The sequence below is a fragment of the Cucumis sativus genome, chromosome 5 (genome assembly GCF_000004075.3).
Source record: "Cucumis sativus cultivar 9930 chromosome 5, Cucumber_9930_V3, whole genome shotgun sequence".
Taxonomy (NCBI): Eukaryota; Viridiplantae; Streptophyta; class Magnoliopsida; order Cucurbitales; family Cucurbitaceae; genus Cucumis; species Cucumis sativus.
This window is the reverse complement of record NC_026659.2, coordinates 5,671,055-5,677,911: the sequence shown is the minus strand read 5'-3', so window position 1 is coordinate 5,677,911 and position 6,857 is coordinate 5,671,055. Positions and strand designations below refer to the sequence as shown.

General features: G+C 32.8%; 1 long non-coding RNA gene across 2 annotated transcripts; it reads left to right on the top strand.

The window, feature by feature from the left end:
* Positions 1-243: 243 nt before the first annotated feature.
* On the top strand, positions 244-6,374 carry LOC116403805. 2 transcript variants are annotated; one of them, XR_004216639.1, is made up of 3 exons: positions 244-513; positions 5,768-5,969; positions 6,254-6,374. It is a non-coding gene; the product is annotated as an uncharacterized LOC116403805 (long non-coding RNA). The 2 variants fall into 2 exon arrangements; XR_004216638.1 differs by lacking the exon at positions 6,254-6,374 and having other exon boundaries at positions 5,768-6,227.
* Positions 6,375-6,857: the final 483 nt, after the last annotated feature.

The window sequence follows — 6,857 nt, the reverse complement described above, 5'->3', positions numbered from 1 at the left end:
GTGAGGTGTAAAAAATTGAATTCAAGTTAAAAATAAAAATTATTTTGGTTGGTCAGTTGCATTTAAACTAAATCAAAATCGAAATGGAATCAAATATAAACTACAATCGAAACAAAAAAATTAAAAATTAAAAATTAAACAAAATAAATAATAATGTAAAAAACATATTAAAAATCTTATATACTATTCCCAACATATTCAATGCGTCGGAAAAAAGGTCTTATCCCTACGCATATAAGATGGCATCGGGGACAAGTTCCACGAAGCATCGTCGGGAAACACCTTCTCCCGACGTGGCGAGAACATCGATAGAGTCCTATAAGTTACTCGACGCATTAACGACGTTGGCCGAATGAACGTTGGGAGAAAGGAATGTGGAGAGAAGTCGTGTTGTCTGCATGTTTTGTTCTTAACTGTGTATCCTACAAAAAACTAGACAAAACTCCCTACGAACTTTGGTAGAGATACGCACCAAATCTCAACTACTTGACGATGTGAGGATGCTTGGCTAAGGTACCATTTCCTGTACTGAAGAAATCCACGATAGGGTCTTAAATCTTTGACTGTATATTTATCCGTTATGCTCCAAATAGTGCTGCACATAGGTTTATATGTTTAAATGATAAGAGCATAAATGAATCTAGGGATGCAGAATTCGTTGAGCATTAATTTCCATTAAAGAGATCTCTCTGTTCCCTGCCTTTTAGAAATATGCATGATCTAGAAAACTCCACAGTTGTTATTGAAACACCTGAGTTTGATGCTTCTAATGTAAGGTATGAATTAAAACCTAGAAGAACTAAAAGACAAAGAAGTAAGAAAAGTTTTAGACTAGATTTCCCAAGCACCTTTATAGTAGAAAGGCGCGATGAAATTGACTAGAATTTCAATAGCTTGTTTTTAATAAATGAAGATCCTAAAACTTACTAAGAGGCCTTAAGCTCTGTAGAGTCCAATATGTGGAAGAAGACTATTAAGAGCGAATTGGATTCACTAACCATGAATCAAACATGAGAATTAGTAGATCTTCCCAAAGGAAGTAAACCAAGTAAGTGTAAATGGATCTTCAAAAGGAAAACAAGACTAGATGGGTCAGTAGAAAGATACAAGGCAAGATTAGTGGTGGTAGGATATACTCAAAAGCAAGGTATTGATTACTTTGACACATATTTCCCTATAACTAAGATAACCACTATTAGATGGTGATTTAGGAGAAGAAATTTATATGACTCAACCAGAAGGATTCAAATTTTCTGGCCAAGAAAACATAGTATGAAAACTTAAAAAATCTCTCTAGGGTCTTTGGCATGCTGCTAAACAATGATATAAAAAATTTAATGATACTTTGATAAATAATGAATTTAAGGTAAATTCCTCAAATACATGTGTTTATTCAAAGATGCCTGGAGCTGAGTGCATATTAACATGTTTATATGTTGATGACATCTTTGGGACGAACATGGAGTTAGTAAAAGATACCAAGTTGTTCCTGTCGTCACACTTTGAAATGAAAGACTTAGGAGAAGCACACATAATTCTTGGTGTTAAAATTATAAAAAATGAAAACGGTTTGTCCTTGTCTCAATCATACTACATTGAGAAAATACTAAAGAAACTTGATTCCTTCGATGTCTATTAAGTAAAAACTCGTAAACATCTTAAGAAAAATAAAAGAGGGAGTGTGTCTCAATCTGAATATACAAAGATCATAGGTAGTGTTATGTATTTAATGAACTTCACTAGACTCGACATTGCTAACGGTGTCAGTAGATTAAGTAGATACACACATAATCCTAACAAATACCACTGGGATGCTTTATGTCATATGTTGAAATATCTTAAAGGAACAAAAAATTATTCTTGGAAGGATACTGTGATGCAGATTGTGTGTTATAGATAAAAATGAAGTAAACTCTACTAGTGGGTATGTATTTCTACTCGGGGGAGGATCTAATATCTTGAAAGTTTGCAAAACAGATTTGCATAGCCAGATTCACTATGGAATATGAGTTTATAGCATTAGAGCTGGCAGGACAAGAGGCTAAGTGGATTAAAATGTCTACTAGGAGATGTACCATTGTGGGGGGCATCTGTACCTGTGTCCAAACACTGTGATTCACATGTTGCCATAAATATTTCCTAGAACAATGTTTATAATGGCAAAAGAAGACATATACGTCTTAGACATGGAGTTGTGAAACATTTGCTAAAGGAATGAACCATTTTCTTAGAGTTCGTTTGATTTGAGATGAACTTGGATGACCCTTTAACCAAAGGACTAGCATGGAAAGTGGTTCTAGATTCCTCAGTGAACATAGGCCTAAAGCCCTTCGAAGATCCATAACACTTGATTTTGGATGGTCTATTGCAATAGACTTGATGGTCCATAACCTCTTATTGGGTGGTATGTTGCGATATATAGACTTCATGGTCCATAGCCCATTGTGCAAACAATATTTAATGGACTAGATGGATGTTACTAAAACCTTTGAGTGATCCATAATTCTGTTGATAATGATGAAGTCTTCATAGCTCTTTTTGAGTGGTTTGTTTTGACAAACTTGATGGAGCATGTAACGTGATTGTGAAGGTGAGACTGCCTTCTTTGAAAGAGTTAAAAGGATCTCTTTTTATAGCTTTTACGATGACTCGAGGTTCATTCTATTTGCATGTCCATAAAGGCATAAACCCACATTGCATAAACACAATGGCAAAAACTAAGCATAGAGCGTGTCGTAAGGGTCTCAACTAGTGTTATAGAAAGTTCAAGATCTAATTCACTCTCCTTAGCAAGGTTGTTGCCTTACTTCACTACACATCAATTCAAATATTTGGATATTGATGTCTAAGCTTAATGTCTCATCCTTTCTCAAAACAAATTTTCTCTTGTCTACCTTATAACTTTGCTGCTACAGTAATTTGTAGGGGATAGTTGAAAATTGACTGTGGGCCTTTGGCCTAATGCAAAGTTAGCTTCCTTGTTCCACATTGATAAAATTGGAATAAGTAAGTGGACATAGACAACTAAGTACTATAAGGAATTATAAACTGTGTTGGTGGTGATAGTATGACCTTGTCACCACACACGCCGATTGGACGAACAGGCGAGTGAGCTTGGATAATCACGCTTGTGTGACTAAGGATGTAAGTCGACTTTTCCTCTGCACCTTACCTTCACTCGCATTTTCAGATGGCAGTTGGTGGGACTCTTCTATAAATACATCCCTTTAACCGAATTATTCACTCATTCCATTCTTTATTCACTTCACTAAAAACCTCTCCATCTCCACTAAAGTTCTGTTATTGTTTATATTCTTATTTCTGACGAGTGTCCATTTGAAGTAGGGACCGTCAGAAGTAGGGTGTTGTGTTAACCTTGGGGAGCAACCGATATTACGATTAGCACCACGATTCGTCACAGTGCAACAAGTCACTTTGATTGTCATTCATGTAATTTTTTCAATAGAGATTGCAGTGAGATTTTAGTATTTTTTTTTCAAATGTTCACAAATCTAATATATTTTCAATTTTCTTTTCAAAGTCGGTCATCTTTACCAAATATTATATCAAAATATTTATACTTTTTAAGCAAAATCATTAGATGAATTTTAAAATTTTTTAATCATGAAATGACTTTGGATGAAATGTAAGAATTGGATATAATATTTGTCAATTTTTTTTAAAAAAATAAAAAATATATAAGATTTGCGAAGATTTGAAAAAAATACCAAGATGCACCGGGGCTTAAAGAATCGATAAGTTGGAAGACTTTCTAGTTTTTTTTACCATTACTAGTGCTTTTTACGTAATTACAAGTGTTTATTTATGATTTACTCGAATTGAAAGCTACCATTAAATATAGATCGGTAGCCTATTATCAAGATAACATTTTATTTTCTACTATTATGAGTGCTTCTTCTTGAGTTTCTCAAATTGAAAGCTATTATATCGGTGATAGCAATTAATAGGTTTCATAGGTTGCTATCACTGAAAAATATTTCAATATGAAAAATGTGCTACTAGTTGCTATCATTGATTTCGACTACCAATGATAGACACACTGAAGGCATATTTAACGTTTTAAAAAAAATTACCAGATAATTGGTCAACATTTGCTATTTTTGCAAATATTGTGTTATATTTTTAGTTTATTTCTTAAATTGTGCTATTTTCTATAATTGTCCTATTGTACAAAATTTTGTTGAAAATATTTACAAAATATAGTAAAATTTTATATTTTATCCATGATAAACACAGATAGTCTCTAATATTAGACTTCGATAAGTTTCTATCAATGTAATTGATAGACATTGATTGAAATCTATTATTTTCAATAATCATTGTTTATCGTCGATAGAATTTGAAGTTTTTTATATTTTATAAATATTTTGGTTCTTTTGGCTATATTTAAAAATGTCCGTTAATTACTATAAATACTTTTAATATGACGAAGAAAACTATACAAATTTGTGTATCAAAAAACCTTGTAATAAAAAGCATGTAGAGGGGGTTTTTAAAAGAGATTATATTCTTATGAAAAGTTTTATTTTTCTAGTTAATCCAAATATTTGCTTTAAAATTTAACTTGTTACATGAACATGCCAAAGTTTAAAGCAAGAAAATGAATACAAATGAAAAAAAAACATTTACAAAATTTAGATAAAAAAATCTATCAAGGAATCTTATACCACAAGTTACACACTTTAATTCAATTTATTGTAAGACCCAAGCTTGAATAGAAGGTTTTGAAAATGTATTTTTTTAAAATGACCGCGTAAGAAAGATAAACAATTGTGTGAAAAGTTAGACGATCGTTTAAGAGGCTGAATCATCGTGTAGGAGGAAGCAGACGTTTTGATGTTGTTTTGCTAGGGAAAAGTCCGATGATAAAGAGTTGAGCATTTTGAGAAGAAAAGTTTAACATTTCAAGGAAAATGTTTAGAAATGTTTAGTTGACAGTTGGCTACATGTTGAGCTTAAGTTATTTGCATGGTCTGATAAGTTGTAAGCCAATATGTGTAAAGTGTAAGTAGGACATGACAAGCTAACAGAGACTTTAAGTGATGACTAAGCAGACTAAAAATTTTAGTATAAATGAAATTGAGAAGGATTAAAGAAGGTGTTATTTTGAGAATTTTTACTAAGAGTTTAGTTGCTTGCTGAGGAAATGCTAGCATTCTTTCTGAGTTTTGTACTTTTGCTTGCTGAGGAAATGCTAGCATTCTTTCTGAGTTTTGTACTTATGCATAACGCGTCTTGTACTTATGCATAATGCGTTTTGTATATCTATGCATTGTTGTTATTGATGATGTTGTTGTTGTTTTATTTGAATAGAGAAAACGATTGCTTTCTATGTGATGATTGTGACGTTTGTGTACGAATAAGCCATTAGTCCAATTCCTATTAAGTGAGCAACTGCTATGTGGTGTACACATAATGTGTAAAGGTGTCGTGTGGATACCTTGTGCAACAATAAATGAATCAAGGAAATTCTCGGATGCTATGGATGGAGTGAACATCACAGTTGTTTAAACGCAAAATATTGATGAGAGTCAATCCTAAGTCTTGACATTATTCATGTTCTTGGTGGAAAGGAATAAGAGGAAGCTAATGCGTGATTTCTATGATTTTATAAAATAAGGTGTTGTGAGCCTGTGTTTATGAAAACGAAAAGTGATTTATTTGATTGAATTGCATTCCCCAAAAGGTATTTCTAAACTCTCACTCACTAAGTCTTTGACTTACATTTTAAGTTTCCGTTCTCCAGGTTGTAAGAAGCTAAGCGATCATTTAAGGAGGTTAAGCGATCAAGTTGAAAGAGCAATCATTTAATTTAGAGAGCTAAGCAATCGGGTTGAAAGGTAAGCAATCAGAGCTAAGTGATCGTGTAGGTAGCGAAGCGATTGGGTTAAAAGGCAAGTGATCGGTCTGAAGAGCTAAACGATTGTTCAAGGCTGAAGACTGTGAAGGTGTTTATGATTTCTTATTTAAGTCTTGCTAGAAAGAAAGCATGAGTTTTTCTTTGTATTTGGTGTAAATTGCTAAGTTAACAAAGAGAAAAAGTTGTGTTTAGTTCGCTACATTGTTTGGTGCTTATTGCTTAGTAGTTAAAGAGCTTGAGTAAAACTAAGTTAAGTGAGTTAAGTTGGTTGTTTAAGTTATTATATTGCATTGTACTTATCAAAGTCAATTTTTTTTTATTTGAACTTTTAAATTGTTATGCTTAATAGGCGTTCCACGTGCTATCTTGCAGGGAGATACTTGTTGAGTATTTAGGCAACACACCTCCACTAGGTTGCATAAAATAACTTTTGAGTCGGGACGTGACATTTATATGGCATAATAACTTATTTTTGTATCACGAGTTCCTCCTTGAAAAACATGATTGATTAACATTTTCTAAATAACTTTTGAATAGTAATCTATCATCAGTCTTTTGACATCATTTATTGTGTGTTGTTATGACAATTCGGAAAGCATTTAAAAAGTGCTTTATCTGCCTTCAATTTAGATTTGATGTTGTATGCAAGTGATTTTCAATAATTAAGCAAAATAGGGAGTTTTAGAGTTGCACATAGTAAAAATATAATGATCGGTTGTGCTCAATAGAAGCATTTATGGGATATTTCTACAAATAAGAGGAGAAAATAAGGTAGATTTATTGAAGAAGGGGGCGTTTTGCATTGCTCCTCTCAGCATTGCACAATGTTGTGTAAACTGAAAGCTCATTTTTAGATAACACCGTGGTAGTATAAAGTTTAATTGTTGAAGACCCACGACCATGGATAACCTCGTGATGCCATGCATCATGATTTCCAATTATAAAAATATAGGGTTTTGAATATCAAACTTTGGAC